Source organism: Phyllobates terribilis, unplaced genomic scaffold (assembly GCF_046119375.1).
Source record: "Phyllobates terribilis strain yellow unplaced genomic scaffold, ASM4611937v1 Scaffold_9__5_contigs__length_417890890, whole genome shotgun sequence".
Classification (NCBI taxonomy): Eukaryota; Metazoa; Chordata; class Amphibia; order Anura; family Dendrobatidae; genus Phyllobates; species Phyllobates terribilis.
Genome location: NW_027362769.1, coordinates 301,939,968 through 301,955,412, shown reverse-complemented (window position 1 = coordinate 301,955,412; position 15,445 = coordinate 301,939,968). Strand labels below are relative to the sequence as shown.

General features: G+C 35.4%; 12 non-coding genes across 12 annotated transcripts; all 12 read right to left on the bottom strand.

Annotated features, from left to right (window-relative positions):
- Positions 1 to 316: 316 nt before the first annotated feature.
- Positions 317 to 390, bottom strand: TRNAT-UGU (transfer RNA threonine (anticodon UGU)). Its single transcript has one exon. It is a non-coding gene; the product is annotated as a tRNA-Thr (tRNA).
- Positions 391 to 768: 378 nt separating this feature from the next.
- Positions 769 to 842, bottom strand: TRNAT-UGU (transfer RNA threonine (anticodon UGU)). Its single transcript has one exon. It is a non-coding gene; the product is annotated as a tRNA-Thr (tRNA).
- Positions 843 to 1,666: 824 nt separating this feature from the next.
- TRNAT-UGU (transfer RNA threonine (anticodon UGU)) lies at positions 1,667 to 1,740 on the bottom strand. Its single transcript has one exon. It is a non-coding gene; the product is annotated as a tRNA-Thr (tRNA).
- Positions 1,741 to 3,990: 2,250 nt separating this feature from the next.
- TRNAT-UGU (transfer RNA threonine (anticodon UGU)) lies at positions 3,991 to 4,064 on the bottom strand. The gene has a single exon. It is a non-coding gene; the product is annotated as a tRNA-Thr (tRNA).
- A 2,761-nt stretch (positions 4,065 to 6,825) lies between these two features.
- On the bottom strand, positions 6,826 to 6,899 carry TRNAT-UGU (transfer RNA threonine (anticodon UGU)). Its single transcript has one exon. It is a non-coding gene; the product is annotated as a tRNA-Thr (tRNA).
- A 442-nt stretch (positions 6,900 to 7,341) lies between these two features.
- Positions 7,342 to 7,415, bottom strand: TRNAT-UGU (transfer RNA threonine (anticodon UGU)). The gene has a single exon. It is a non-coding gene; the product is annotated as a tRNA-Thr (tRNA).
- Positions 7,416 to 8,310: 895 nt separating this feature from the next.
- Positions 8,311 to 8,384, bottom strand: TRNAK-UUU (transfer RNA lysine (anticodon UUU)). Its single transcript has one exon. It is a non-coding gene; the product is annotated as a tRNA-Lys (tRNA).
- A 1,348-nt stretch (positions 8,385 to 9,732) lies between these two features.
- Positions 9,733 to 9,806, bottom strand: TRNAK-UUU (transfer RNA lysine (anticodon UUU)). Its single transcript has one exon. It is a non-coding gene; the product is annotated as a tRNA-Lys (tRNA).
- Positions 9,807 to 11,540: 1,734 nt separating this feature from the next.
- Positions 11,541 to 11,614, bottom strand: TRNAT-UGU (transfer RNA threonine (anticodon UGU)). Its single transcript has one exon. It is a non-coding gene; the product is annotated as a tRNA-Thr (tRNA).
- A 379-nt stretch (positions 11,615 to 11,993) lies between these two features.
- TRNAT-AGU (transfer RNA threonine (anticodon AGU)) lies at positions 11,994 to 12,067 on the bottom strand. Its single transcript has one exon. It is a non-coding gene; the product is annotated as a tRNA-Thr (tRNA).
- A 2,711-nt stretch (positions 12,068 to 14,778) lies between these two features.
- On the bottom strand, positions 14,779 to 14,852 carry TRNAT-UGU (transfer RNA threonine (anticodon UGU)). Its single transcript has one exon. It is a non-coding gene; the product is annotated as a tRNA-Thr (tRNA).
- Positions 14,853 to 15,231: 379 nt separating this feature from the next.
- TRNAT-UGU (transfer RNA threonine (anticodon UGU)) lies at positions 15,232 to 15,305 on the bottom strand. The gene has a single exon. It is a non-coding gene; the product is annotated as a tRNA-Thr (tRNA).
- Positions 15,306 to 15,445: the final 140 nt, after the last annotated feature.

Below are 15,445 nucleotides of genomic sequence, written 5' to 3'. Positions count from 1 at the left end.
GGTTAACTGAGCAAAACAACATTAAGATTGAGTATTATTCCATGCAAAGCATAATCATGGAATAAGATGTCGCTCTCAGTCTTGGCACTTGAGAAACCAAGTAATTTTTAAAGAGCATTATTTAAAAGAACAATGAGAAATTTGTAGAATAGTTAAAAAAAATACTGCTGTAACTTTTTTAAAGCTTCATCCCGTCTTTCTTCCTTTTTAGCACTTAGAACAGATTCTTAATCCCACTATTGCACTATCGTAGAGATCGATGTTGCATACAATTGAAGTGCACATTTTGAGGTTTAAAAGCTTTATTTGGAACAGATGGCACTGCTGAGATTTGAACCCAGGATCTCCTGTTTACAAGACAGGCACTTTAACCAACTAAGCCACAGCACCACAAACTGATGAGGAGGACAGGAAAGCCAGTGAGGATTTAATCACTAATTAAAAATTTCAAGTGGTTAACTGAGCAAAACAACATTAAGCTTGAGTATTATTCCATGCAAAGCATAATCATGGAATAAGATGTCGCTCTCAGTCTTGGCACTTGAGAAACCAAGTAATTTTTGAAGAGCATTATTTAAAAGGACAATGACAAATTTGTAGAATAGTTAAGAAAACACTACTGTAACTTTTTTAAAGCTTCATCCAGTCTTTCTTCCTTTTTAGCACTTAGAGCAGATTCTTAATCCCACTATTACACTATCGCAGAGATCGATGTTGTACACAATCAAATTCCACATTTTGATGTTTAAAAGCTTTATTTGGAACAGACAGCACTGCTGAGATTTGAACTCAGGATCTCCTGTTTACAAGACAGGCACTTTAACCAACTAAGCCACAGCACCACAAACTGATGAGGAGAATAGGGAAGCCGATGAGGATTTAATCACTAATTAAAAATTTCAAGTGGTTAACTGAGCAAAACAACATTAAGCTTGAGTATTATTCCATGCAAAGCATAATCATGGAATAAGATGTCGCTCTCAGTCTTGGCACTTGAGAAACCAAGTAATTTTTGAAGAGCATTATTTAAAAGGACAATGAGAAATTTGTAGAATAGTTAAAAAAAATACTGCTGTAACTATTTTAAAGCTTCATCCCGTCTTTCTTCCTTTTTAGCACTTAGAGCAGATTCTTAATCCCACTATTGTAGAGATCGATGTTGTACACAATCAAATTCCACATTTTGATGTTTAAAAGCTTTATTTGGAACAGACAGCATGGCTGAGATTTGAACTTAGGGTCTCCTGTTTACAAGTCAGGCACTTTAACCAACTAAGCCACAGCACCAGAAACTGATGAGGAGGACAGGAAAGCCAGTGAGGATTTAATCACTAATTAAAAATTTCAAGTGGTTAACTGAGCAAAACAACATTAAGCTTGAGTATTATTCCATGCAAAGCATAATAATGGAATAAGATGTCGCTCTCAGTCTTGGCACTTGAGAAACCAATTAATTTTTGAAGAGCATTATTTAAAAGGACAATGAGAAATTTGTAGAATAGTTAAAAAAAATACTGCTGTAACTTTTTTAAAGCTTCATCCCGTCTTTCTTCCTTTTTAGCACTTACAGCAGATTCTTAACCCCACTATTACACTATCGTAGAGATCGATGTTGCTCACAACTGAAGTGCACATTTTGAGGTTTACAAGCTTTATTTGGAACTGATGGCACTGCTGAGATTTGAACTCAGGATCTCCTGTTTACAAGACAGGCACTTTAACCAACTAAGCCACAGCACCACAAGCTGAAGAGGAGGACAGGAAAGCCATTGAGGATTTTATCACTAATTAAAAATTTCAAGTGGTTAACTGAGCAAAACAACATTAAGCTTGAGTAGTATTCCATGCAAAGCATAATCATGGAATAAGATGTCACTCTCAGTCTTGGCACTTGAGAAACCAAGTAATTTTTGAAGAGCATTATTTAAAAGGACAATGACAAATTTGTAGAATAGTTAAGAAAACACTACTGTAACTTTTTTAAAGCTTCGTCCCGTCTTTCTTCCTTTTTAGCACTTAGAGCAGAATCTTAATCCCACTGTTGCACTATCATAGAGATCGATGTTGAGCACAATCAAATTCCACATTTTGATGTTTAAAAGCTTTATTTGGAACAGACAGCACTACTGAGATTTGAACTCAGGATCTCCTGTTTACAAGACAGGCACCTTAACCAACTAAGCCACAGCACCACAAACTGATGAGGAAGACAGGAAAGCCAGTGAGGATTTAATCACTAATTAAAAATTTCAAGTGGTTAACTGAGCAAAACAACATTAAGCTTGAGTATTATTCCATGCAAAGCATAATAATGGAATAAGATGTCGCTCTCAGTCTTGGCACTTGAGAAACCAAGTAATTTTTGAAGAACATTATTTAAAAGGACAATGAGAAATTTGTAGAATAGTTAAAAAAAATACTGCTGTAACTTTTTTAAAGCTTCATCCCATCTTTCTTCCTTTTTAGCACTTAGAGCAGATTCTTAATCCCACTATTGCACTATCGTAGAGATCGATGTTGCACACAATTGAAGTACACATTTTGAGGTTTAAAAGCTTTAATTGGAACAGATAGCACTGCTGAGATTTGAACTCAGGATCTCCTGTTTACACGACAGGCGCTTTAACCAGCTAAGCCACAGCACCACAAGCTGAAGAAGAAGACAGGAAAGCCAGTGAGGATTTAATTACTAATTAAAAGTTTCAAGTGGTTAACTGAGCAAAACAACATTAAGCTTGAGTAGTATTCCTTGCAAAGCATAATCATGGAATTAGATGTCGCTCTCAGTCTTGGCACTTGAGAAACCAAGTAATTTTTGAAGAGCATTATTTAAAAGGACAATGACAAATTTAGAGAATAGTTAAGAAAACACTACTGTAACTTTTTTAAAGCTTCATCCCGTCTTTCTTCCTTTTTAGCACTTAGAGCAGATTCTTAATCCCACTATTGCACTATCGTAGAGATAGATGTTGTACAAAATCAAATGCCACATTTTGATGTTTAAAAGCTTTATTTGGAACAGACAGCACTACTAAGATTAGAACTCAGGATCTCCTGTTTACAAGACAGGCACTTTAACCAACTAAGCCACAGCACCACAAACTTATGAGGAGGACAGGAAAGCCAGTGAGGATTTTATCACTAATTAAAAATTTCAAGTGGTTAACTGAGCAAAACATCATTAAGCTTGAGTAGTATTCCCTGCAAAGCATAATCATGGAATAAGATGTCGCTCTCAGTCTTGGCACTTGAGAACCAAGTAATTTTTGAAGAGCATTATTTAAAAGGACAATGACAAATTTGTATAATAGTTAAGAAAACACTACTGTAACTTTTTTAAAGCTTCATCCCGTCTTTCTTCCTTTTTAGCACTTAGAGCAGATTCTTAATCCCACTGTTGCACTATCATAGAGATAGATGTTGTACACAATCAAATTCCACATTTTGATGTTTAAAAGCTTTATTTGGAACAGACAGCACTACTGAGATTTGAACTCAGGATCTCCTGTTTACAAGATAGACACTTTAACCAACTAAGCCACAGCACCACAAACTGATGAGAAGGACAGGAAAGCCAGTGAGGATTTAATCACTAATTAAAAATTTCAAGTGGTTAACTGAGCAAAACAACATTAAGCTTGAGTATTATTCCATGCAAAGCATAATCATGGAATAAGATGTCGCTCTCAGTCTCATTTAGCTTGAGTAGTATTCCATGCAAAGCATAATCATGGAATAAGATGTCGCTCTCAGTCTTGGCACTTGAGAAACCAAGTAATTTTTGAAGAGCATTATTTAAAAGGACAATGAGAAATTTGTAGAATAGTTAAAAAAAATACTGCTGTAACTTTTTTAAAGCTTCATCCCGTCTTTCTTCCTTTTTAGCACTTAGAGCAGATTCTTAATCCCATTATTGCACTATCGTAGAGATCGATGTTGCACACAATTGAAGTGCACATTTTGAGGTTTAAAGGCTTTATTTGGAACAGATGGCACTGCTGAGATTTGAACTCAGGATCTCCTGTTTACAAAACAGGCGCTTTATCCAACTAAGCCACAGCACCACAAGCAGAAGAGGAGGACAGGAAAGACAGTGAGGAGTTAATTACTAATTAAAAGTTTCAAGTGGTTAACTGAGCAAAACAACATTAAGCTTGAGTAGTATTCCATGCAAAGCATAATCATGGAATAACATGTCGCTCTCAGTCTTGGCAATTGAGAAACCAAATAATTTTTGAAGAGCATTATTTAAAAGGACAATGAGAAATTTGTAGAATAGTTAAAAAAAATATTGCTGTAACTTTTTTAAAGCTTCATCCCGTCTTTCTTCCTTTTTAGCACTTAGAGCAGATTCTTAATCCCACTATTGCACTATCGTAGAGATCGATGTTGTACACAATCAAATTCCACATTTTGTTGTTTAAAAGCTTTATTTGGAACAGACAGCACTGCTGAGATTAGAACTAAGGATCTCCTGTTTACAAGACAGGCACTTTAACCAACTAAATCACAGCACCACAAACTGATGAGGAAGACAAGAAAGCCAGTGAGGATTTAATCACTATTTAAAAATTTCAAGTGGTTAACTGAGCAAAACAACATTAAGCTTGAGTATTATTCCATGCAAAGCATAATCATGGAATAAGATGTCGCTCTCAGTCTTGGCACTTGAGAAACCAAGTAATTTTTGAAGAGCATTATTTAAAAGGACAATGAGAAATTTGTAGAATAGTTAAAAAAAATACTGCTGTAACTTTTTTAAAGCTTCATTCCGTCTTTCTTCCTTTTTAGCACTTAGAGCAGATTCTTAATCCCACTATTGCACTATCGTAGAGATCGATGTTGTACACAATCAAATTCCACATTTTGATGTTTAAAAGCTTTATTTGGAACAGACAGAACTGCTGAGATTTGAACTCAGGATCTCCTGTTTACAAGACAGGCACTTTAACCAACTAAACCACAGCACCACAAACTGATGAGGAGGACAGGAAAGCCAGTGAGGATTTAATCACTAATTAAAAATTTCAAGTGGTTAACTGAGCAAAACAACATTAATCTTGAGTATTATTCCATGCAAAGCATAATCATGGAATAAGATGTCGCTCTCAGTATCATTTAGCTTGAGTAGTATTCCATGCAAAGCATAATCATGGAATAAGATGTCGCTCTCAGTCTTGGCACTTGAGAAACCAAGTAATTTTTGAAGAGCATTATTTAAAAGAACAATGAGAAATTTGTAGAATAGTTAAAAAAAATACTGCTGTAACTTTTTTAAAGCTTCATCCCGTCTTTCTTCCTTTTTAGCACTTAGAGAAGATTCTTAATCCCACTATTGCACTATCGTAGAGATCGATGTTGTACACAATCAAATTCCACATTTTGATGTTTAAAAGCTTTATTTGGAACAGACAGCACTGCTGAGATTTGAACTCAGGATCTCCTGTTTACAAGACAGGCACTTTAACCAACTAAGTCAAAGCACCACAAACTGATGAGGAAGACAGGAAAGCCAGTGAGGATTTTATCACTATTTAAAAATTTCAAGTGGTTAACTGAGCAAAACAACATTAAGCTTGAGTAGTATTCCATGCAAAGCATAATCATGGAATAAGATGTCGCTCTCAGTCTTGGCACTTGAGTAACCAAGTAATTTTTGAAGAGCATTATTTAAAAGGACAATGACAAATTTGTAGAATAGTTAAGAAAACACTACTGTAACTTTTATAAAGCTTCATCCCGTCTTTCTTCCTTTTTAGCACTTAGAGCAGATTCTTAATCCCACTATTGCACTCTCGTAGAGATCGATGTTGTACACAATCAAATTCCACATTTTGAGGTTTAAAAGCTTTATTTGGAACAGACAGCACTGCTGACATTTGAACTCAGGATCTCCTGTTTACAAGACAGGTGCTTTAACCAACTAAGCCACAGCACCACAAGCTGAAAAGGAGGACAGGAAAGCCAGTGAAGATTTAATTACTAATTAAAAGTTTCAAGTGGTTAACTGAGCAAAAGAACATTAAGCTTGAGTAGTATTCCATGAAAAGCGTAATCATGGAATAAGATGTCGCTCTCAGTCTTGGCAATTGTGAAACCAAGTAATTTTTGAAGAGCATTATTTAAAAGGACAATGAGAAATTTGTTGAATAGTTAAAAAAAATACTGCTGTAACTTTTTTAAAGCTTCATCCCGTCTTTCTTCCTTTTTAGCACTTAGAGCAGATTCTTAATCCCACTATTGCGCTATCGTAGAGATCGATGTTGTACACAATCAAATTCCACATTTTCATGTTTAAAAGCTTTATTTGGAACAGACAGCACTGCTGAGATTAGAACTAAGGATCTCCTGTTTACAAGACAGGCACTTTAACCAACTAAGTCAAAGCACCACAAACTGATGAGGAAGACAGGAAAGCCAGTGAGGATTTTATCACTAATTAAAAATTTCAAGTAGTTAACTGAGCAAAACAACATTAAGCTTGAGTAGTATTCCATGCAAAGCATAATCATGGAATAAGATGTCGCTCTCAGTCTCATTTAGCTTGAGTAGTATTCCATGCAAAGCATAATCATGACATAAGATGTCGCTCTCAGTCTTGGCACTTGAGAAACCAAGTAATTTTTGAAGAGCATTATTTAAAAGGACAATGAGAAATTTGTAGAATAGTTAAAAAAATTACTGCTGTAACTTTTTTATAACTTCATCCCGTCTTTCTTCCTTTTTAGCACTTAGAGCAGATTCTTAATCCCACTATTGTAGAGATCGATGTTGTACACAATCAAATTCCACATTTTGATGTTTAATAGCTTTATTTGGAGCAGACAGAACTGCTGAGATTTGAACTCAGGATCTCCTGTTTACAAGACAGGCACTTTAACCAACTAAGCCACAGCACCACAAACTGATGAGGAGGACAGGAAAGCCAGTGAGGATTTAATCACTAATTAAAAATTTCAAGTGGTTAACTGAGCAAAACAACATTAATCTTGAGTATTATTCCATGCAAAGCATAATCATGGAATAAGATGTCGCTCTCAGTATCATTTAGCTTGAGTAGTATTCCATGCAAAGCATAATCATGGAATAAGATGTCGCTCTCAGTTTTGGCACTTGAGAAACCAAGTAATTTTTGAAGAGCATTATTTAAAAGGACAATGAGAAATTTGTAGAATAGTTAAAAAAAATACTGCTGTAACTTTTTTAAAGCTTCATCCCGTCTTTCTTTCTTTTTAGCACTTAAAGCAGATTCTTAATCCCACTATTGCACTATCATAGAGATCGATGTTGCACACAATTGAAGTGCACATTTTGAAGTTTAAAAGCTTTATTTGGAACAGATGGCACTGCTGAGATTTGAACTCAGGTTCTCCTGTTTACAAGACAAGCGCTTTATCCAACTAAGCCACAGCACCACAAGCTGAAGGGGAGGACAGGAAAGACAGTGAGGATTTAATTACTAATTAAAAGTTTCAAGTGGTTAACTGAGCAAAACAACATTAAGCTTGAGTAGTATTCCATGCAAAGCATAATCATGGAATATGATGTCGCTCTCAGTCTTGGCAATTGAGAAACCAAATAATTTTTGAAGAGCATTATTTAAAAGGACAATGAGAAATTTGTAGAATAGTTAAAAAAAATACTGCTGTAACTTTTTTAAAGCTTCATCCCGTCTTTCTTCCTTTTTAGCACTTAGAGCAGATTCTTAATCCCACTATTGCACTATCGTAGAGATCGATGTTGTACACAATCAAATTCCACATTTTAATGTTTAAAAGCTTTATTTGCAACAGACAGCACTGCGGAGATTTGAACTCAGGATCTCCTGTTTACAAGACAGGCACTTTAACCAACTAAGCCACAGCACCACAAACTGATGAGGAGGACAGGAAAGCCAGTGAGGATTTAATCACTAATTAAAAATTTCAAGTGGTTAACTGAGCAAAACAACATTAATCTTGAGTATTATTCCATGCAAAGCATAATCATGGAAAAAGATGTCGCTCTCAGTCTCATTTAGCTTGAGTAGTATTCCATGCAAAGCATAATCATGGAATAAGATGTTGCTCTCAGTCTTGGCACTTGAGAAACCAAGTAATTTTTGAAGAGCAATATTTAAAAGGACAATGAGAAATTTGTAGAATAGTTAAAAAAAATACTGCTGTAACTTTTTTAAAGCTTCATCCCGTCTTTCTTCCTTTTTAGCACTTAGAGCAGATTCTTAATCCCACTATTGCACTATCGTAGAGATCGATGTTGCACACAAATGAAGTGCACATTTTGAGGTTTAAAAGCTTTATTTGGAACAGATGGCGCTGCTGAGATTTTAACTCAGGATCTCCTGTTTAAAAGACAGGCGCTTTAACCAACTAAGCCACAGCACCACAAGCTAAAGAAGAGGACAGGAAAGACAGTGAGGATTTAATTACTAATTAAAAGTTTCAAGTGGTTAACTGAGCACAACAACATTAAGCTGGAGTAGTATTCCATGCAAAGCATAATCATGGAATAAGATGTCGCTCTCAGTCTTGGCACTTGAGAAACCAAGTAATTTTTGAAGAGCATTATTTAAAAGGACAATGAGAAATTTGTAGAATAGTTAAAAAAAATACTGCTGTAACTTTTTTAAAGCTTCATCCCGTCTTTCTTCCTTTTTAGCACTTAGAGAAGATTCTTAATCCCACTATTGCACTATCGTAGAGATCGATGTTGTACACAATCAAATTCCACATTTTGATGTTTAAAAGCTTTACTTGGAACAGACAGCACTGCTGAGAATTGAACTCAGTATCTCCTGTTTACAAGACAGGCACTTTAACCAACTAAGCCACAGCACCACAAGCAGATGATGAAGATAGGAAAGCCAGTGAGGATTTAATCACTATTTAAAAATTTCAAGTGGTTAACTGAGCAAAACAACATTAAGCTTGAGTATTATTCCATGCAAAGCATAATCATGGAATAAGATGTCGCTCTCAGTCTTGGCACTTGAGAAACCAAGTAATTTTTGAAGAGCATTATTTAAAAGGACAATGAGAAATTTGTAGAATAGTTAAAAAAAATACTGCTGTAACTTTTTTAAAGCTTCATCCCGTCTTTCTTCCTTTTTAGCACTTAGAGCAGATTCTTAATCCCACTATTGCACTATCGTAGAGATCGATGTTGTAAACTATCAAATTCCACATTTTAATGTTTAAAAGCTTTATTTGCAACAGACAGCACTGCGGAGATTTGAACTCAGGATCTCCTGTTTACAAGACAGGCACTTTAACCAACTAAGCCACAGCACCACAAACTGATGAGGAGGACAGGAAAGCCAGTGAGGATTTAATCACTAATTAAAAATTTCAAGTGGTTAACTGAGCAAAACAACATTAATCTTGAGTATTATTCCATGCAAAGCATAATCATGGAAAAAGATGTCGCTCTCAGTCTCATTTAGCTTGAGTAGTATTCCATGCAAAGCATAATCATGGAATAAGATGTCGCTCTCAGTCTTGGCACTTGAGAAACCAAGTAATTTTTGAAGAGCAATATTTAAAAGGACAATGAGAAATTTGTAGAATAGTTAAAAAAAATACTGCTGTAACTTTTTTAAAGCTTCATCCCGTCTTTCTTCCTTTTTAGCACTTAGAGCAGATTCTTAATCCCACTATTGCACTATCGTAGAGATCGATGTTGCACACAAATGAAGTGCACATTTTGAGGTTTAAAAGCTTTATTTGGAACAGATGGCACTGCTGAGATTTTAACTCAGGATCTCCTGTTTAAAAGACAGGCGCTTTAACCAGCTAAGCCACAGCACCACAAGCTAAAGAAGAGGACAGGAAAGACAGTGAGGATTTAATTACTAATTAAAAGTTTCAAGTGGTTAACTGAGCACAACAACATTAAGCTTGAGTAGTATTCCATGCAAAGCATAATCATGGAATAAGATGTCGCTCTCAGTCTTGGCAATTGAGAAACCAAGTAATTTTTGAAGAGCATTATTTAAAAGGACAATGAGAAATTTGTAGACTAGTTAAAAAAAATACTGCTGTAACTTTTTTAAAGCTTCATCCCATCTTTCTTCCTTTTTAGCACTTAGAGCAGATTCTTAATCCCACTATTGCACTATCGTAGAGATCGATGTTGTACACAATCAAATTCCACATTTTGATGTTTAAAAGCTGTATTTGGAACAGACAGCACTGCTGAGATTTGAACTCAGGATCTCCTGTTTACAAGACAGGCACTTTAACCAACTAAGCAACAACACCACAAGCAGATGATGAAGATAGGAAAGCCAGTGAGGATTTAATCACTATTTAAAAATTTCAAGTGGTAAACTGAGCAAAACAACATTAAGCTTGAGTATTATTCCATGCAAAGCATAATCATGGAATAAGATGTCGCTCTCAGTCTTGGCACTTGAGAAACCAAGTAATTTTTGAAGAGCATTATTTAAAAGGACAATGAGAAATTTGTAGAATAGTTAAAAAAAATACTGCTGTAACTTTTTTAAAGCTTCATCCCGTCTTTCTTCCTTTTTAGCACTTAGAGCAGATTCTTAATCCCACTATTGCACTATCGTAGAGATCGATGTTGTAAACAATCAAATTCCACATTTTGATGTTGTACAAATTGAAGTTAGCATTTTGAGGTTTAAAAGCTTTACTCGGAAGAGAAGGCAGTGCTGAGATTTGAACTCAGGATCTCCTGTTTACAAGACAGTTGCTTTAACCAACTAAGCCACAGCACCACAAGCTGATGAGGAGGATAGGAAAGCCATGGAGGATTTAATCACTAATCAATAATTTCAAGTGGTTAACTGAGCAAAACAACAGGAAGCTTGTGTGGTTTTTCATGCAAAGCATATTCATGGAATAAGATGTCGCTCTCAGTCTTGGCACTTGAGAAACCAAGTAATTTTTGAAAAGCATTATTTAAAAGGACTAAGACAAATTTGTAGAATAGTAAAAAACAAAAACAGTGCTGTAACTTTTTCAATGCTTCATCCCGTCTTTCTTCCTTTTTAGCACTCAGAGCAGATTCTTAATCCCACTATTGCACTATCGTAGAGATCGATGTTGTACAGAATTGAAGTAAGCATTTTGAGGTTTAAAAGCTTTACTTGGAAGAAAAGTCATTGCTGAGATTTGAACTAAGCCACAGCACCACAAGCTGATGAGAAGGACAGGAAAGCCAGTGAGGATTTAATCACTAATTAAAAATTTTCAGTGGTTAACTGAGCAAAACAACATTAAGCTCAAGTAGTATTCCATGCAAAGCATAATCATGGAATAAGATGTCGCTCTCAGTCTTGGCACTAGAGAATCCAAGTAATTTTTGAAAAGCATTATTTAAAAGGACAATGACAATTTGAAGAATAGTAAAAAAAAAAAAACACTGCTGTAACTTTTTTAAAGCTTTATCCCATCTTTCTTCCTTTTTAGCATTTAGAGCAGATTCTTAATCCCACTATTGCACTATCGTAGAGATCGATGTTGTACACAATTGAAGTCCACATTTTGAGGTTTAAAAGCTTTATTTGGAACAGATGGCACTGCTGAGATTTGAACTCAGGATCTCCTGTTTACAAGACAGGCGCTTTAACCAACTAAGCCACAGCACCACAAGCAGATAATGAAAATAGGAAAGCCAGTGAGGATTTAATCACTATTTAAAAATTTCAAGTGGTTAACTGAGCAAAACAACATTAAGCTTGAGTAGTATTCCATGCAAAGCATAATCATGGAATAAGATGTCGCTCTCAGTCAAGGCACTTGAGAAAACAAGTAATTTTTGAAGAGCATTATTTAAAAGGACAATGAGAAATTTGAAGAATAGTTAAAAAAAATACTGCTGTAACTTTTTTAAAGCTTCATACCGTCTTTCTTCCTTTTTAGCACTTAGAGAAGATTCTTAATCCCACTATTGCACTATCGTAGAGATCGATGTTGTACACAATCAAATTCCACATTTTGATGTTTAAAAGCTTTACTTGGAACAGACAGCACTGCTGAGAATTGAACTCAGGATCTCCTGTTTACTAGACAGGCACTTTAACCAACTAAGCCACAGCACCACAAGCAGATGATGAAAATAGGAAAGCCAGTGAGGATTTAATCACTCTTTAAAAATTTCAAGTGGTTAACTGAGCAAAACAACATTAAGCTTGAGTAGTATTCCATGCAAAGCATAATCATGGAATAAGATGTCGCTCTCAGTCTTGGCACTTGAGAAACCAAGTAATTTTTGAAGAGCATTATTTAAAAGGACAATGAGAAATTTGTAGAATAGTTAAAAAAAATACTGCTGTAACTTTTTTAAAGCTTCATCCCGTCTTTCTTCCTTTTTAGCACTTAGAGAAGATTCTTAATCTCACTATTGCACTATCGTAGAGATCGATGTTGTACACAATCAAATTCCACATTTTGATGTTTAAAAGCTTTACTTGGAACAGACAGCACTGCTGAGAATTGAACTCAGTATCTCCTGTTTACAAGACAGGCACTTTAACCAACTAAGCCACAGCACCACAAGCAGATGATGAAGATAGGAAAGCCAGTGAGGATTTAATCACTATTTAAAAATTTCAAGTGGTTAACTGAGCAAAACAACATTAAGCTTGAGTATTATTCCATGCAAAGCATAATCATGGAATAAGATGTCGCTCTCAGTCTTGGCAATTGAGAAACCAAGTAATTTTTGAAGAGCATTATTTAAAAGGACAATGACAAATTTGTAGAATAGCAAAAAAAAAAACTCTGCTGTAACTTTTTCAAAACTTCATCCCGTCTTTCTTCCTTTTTAGCACTCAGAGCAGATTCTTAATCCCACTATTGCACTATCGTAGAGATCGATGTTGTACACAATTGAAGTTAGCATTTTGAGGTTTAAAAGCTTTACTCGGAAGAGAAGGCAGTGCTGAGATTTGAACTGAGTTTCTCATGTTTACAAGACAGGTGCTTTAACCAACTAAGCCACAGCACCACAAGCTGATGAGTAGGACAGGAAAGCCAGGGAGGATTTAATAACTAATCAATAATTTCAAGTGGTTAACTGAGCAAAACAACATTAAGCTTGTGTAGTATTCCATGCAAAGCATAATCATGGAATAAGATGTCACTCTCAGTCTTGGCAATTGAGAAACCAAGTAATTTTTGAAGAGCATTATTTAAAAGGACAATGAGAAATTTGTGTAATTGTAAAAAAAAACACTGCTGTAACTTTTTTAAAGCTTCATCCCATCTTTCTTCCTTTTTAGCACTTAGAGCAGATTCTTAATCCCACTATTGCACTATCGTAGAGATCGATGTTGTACACAATTGAAGTCCACATTTTGAGGTTTAAAAGCTTTATTTGGAATAGATGGCACTTTTAAGATTTCAACTCAGGATCTCCTGTTTACAAGTCAGACGCTTTAACAAACTAAGCCACACCACCACAAGCTGATGAGGAGGACAGGAAAGCCAGGGAGGATTTAATCACTAATTAAAAATTTCAATTGGTTAACTGAGCAAAACAACATTAATCTTGAGTAGTATTCCATGCAAAGCATAACCATGGAATAAGATGTCGCTCTCAGTCTTGGCAATTGAGAAAACAAGTAATTTTTGAAGAGCATTATTTAAAAGGACAATGAGAAATTTGTAGAATAGTAAAAAAAAAAAAACTGCTGTAACTTTTTCAAAACTTCATCCCGTCTTTCTTCCTTTTTATCACTCAGAGCAGATTCTTAATCCCACTATTGCACTATCGTAGAGATCGATGTTGTACACAATTGAAGTCAGCATTTTGTGGCTTAAAAGCTTTACTCGGAAAAAAAGGCAGTGCTGAGATTTGAACTCAGGATCGCCTGTTTACAAGACAGGCGTTTTAACCAACTAAGCCACCGCACCACAAGCTGATAAGGAGGACAGGAAAGCCAGTGAGGATTTAATCACTTATTAATAAATTCAATTGGTTAGCTGAGCAAAACAACATTAAGCTTGAGTAGTATTCCATGCAAAGCATAATCATGGAATAAGATGTCGCTCTCAGTCTTGGCACTTGAGAAACCAAGTAATTTTTGAAGAGCATTATTTAAAAGGACAATGAGAAATTTGTAGAATAGTTAAAAAAAATACTGCTGTAACTTTTTTAAAGCTTCATCCCGTCTTTCTTCCTTTTTAGCACTTAGAGCAGATTCTTAATCCCACTATTGCACTATCGTAGAGATCGATGTTGTAAACAATCAAATTCCACATTTTAATGTTTAAAAGCTTTATTTGGAACAGACAGCACTGCAGAGATTTGAACTCAGTATCTCCTGTTTACAAGACAGGCACTTTAACCAACTAAGCCACAGCACCACAAACTGATGAAGAGGACAGGAAAGCCAGTGAGGATTTAATCACTAATTAAAAATTTCAAGTGGTTAACTGAGCAAAACAACATTAATCTTGAGTATTATTCCATGCAAAGCATAATCATGGAATAAGATGTCGCTCTCAGTCTCATTTAGCTTGAGTAGTATTCCATGCAAAGCATAATCATGGAATAAGATGTCGCTCTCAGTCTTGGCACTTGAGAAACCAAGTAATTTTTGAAGAGCAATATTTAAAAGGACAATGAGAAATTTGTAGAATAGTTAAAAAAAATACTGCTGTAACTTTTTTAAAGCTTCATCCCGCCTTTCTTTCTTTTTAGCACTTAGAGCAGATTCTTAATCCCACTATTGCACTATCGTAGAGATCGATGTTGCACACAAATGAAGTGCACATTTTGAGGTTTAAAAGCTTTATTTGGAACAGACAGCACTGCTGAGATTTGAACTCAGGATCTCCTGTTTACAAGACAGGCACTTTAACCAACTAAGCCACAACACCACAAGCAGATGATGAAAATAGGAAAGCCAGTGAGGATTTAATCACTATTTAAAAATTTCAAGTGGTAAACTAAGCAAAACAACATTAAGCTTGAGTATTATTCCATGCAAAGCATAATCATGGAATAAGATGTCGCTCTCAGTCTTGGCACTTGAGAAACCAAGTAATTTTTGAAGAGCATTATTTAAAAGGACAATGAGAAATTTGTAGAATAGTTAAAAAAAATACTGCTGTAACTTTTTTAAAGCTTCATCCCGTCTTTCTTCCTTTTTAGCACTTAGAGCAGATTCTTAATCCCACTATTGCACTATCGTAGAGATCGATGTTGTAAACAATCAAATTCCACATTTTGATGTTTAAAAGCTTTATTGGGAACAGACAGCACTGCTGAGATTTGAACTCAGGATCTCCTGTTTACAAGACAGGCACTTTAACCAACTAAGCCACAGCACCACAAACTGATGAGGAGGTCAGGAAAGCCAGTGAGGATTTAATCACTAATTAAAAATTTCAAGTGGTTAACTGAGCAAAACAACATTAATCTTGAGTATTATTCCATGAAAAGCATAATCATGGAATAAGATGTCGCTCTC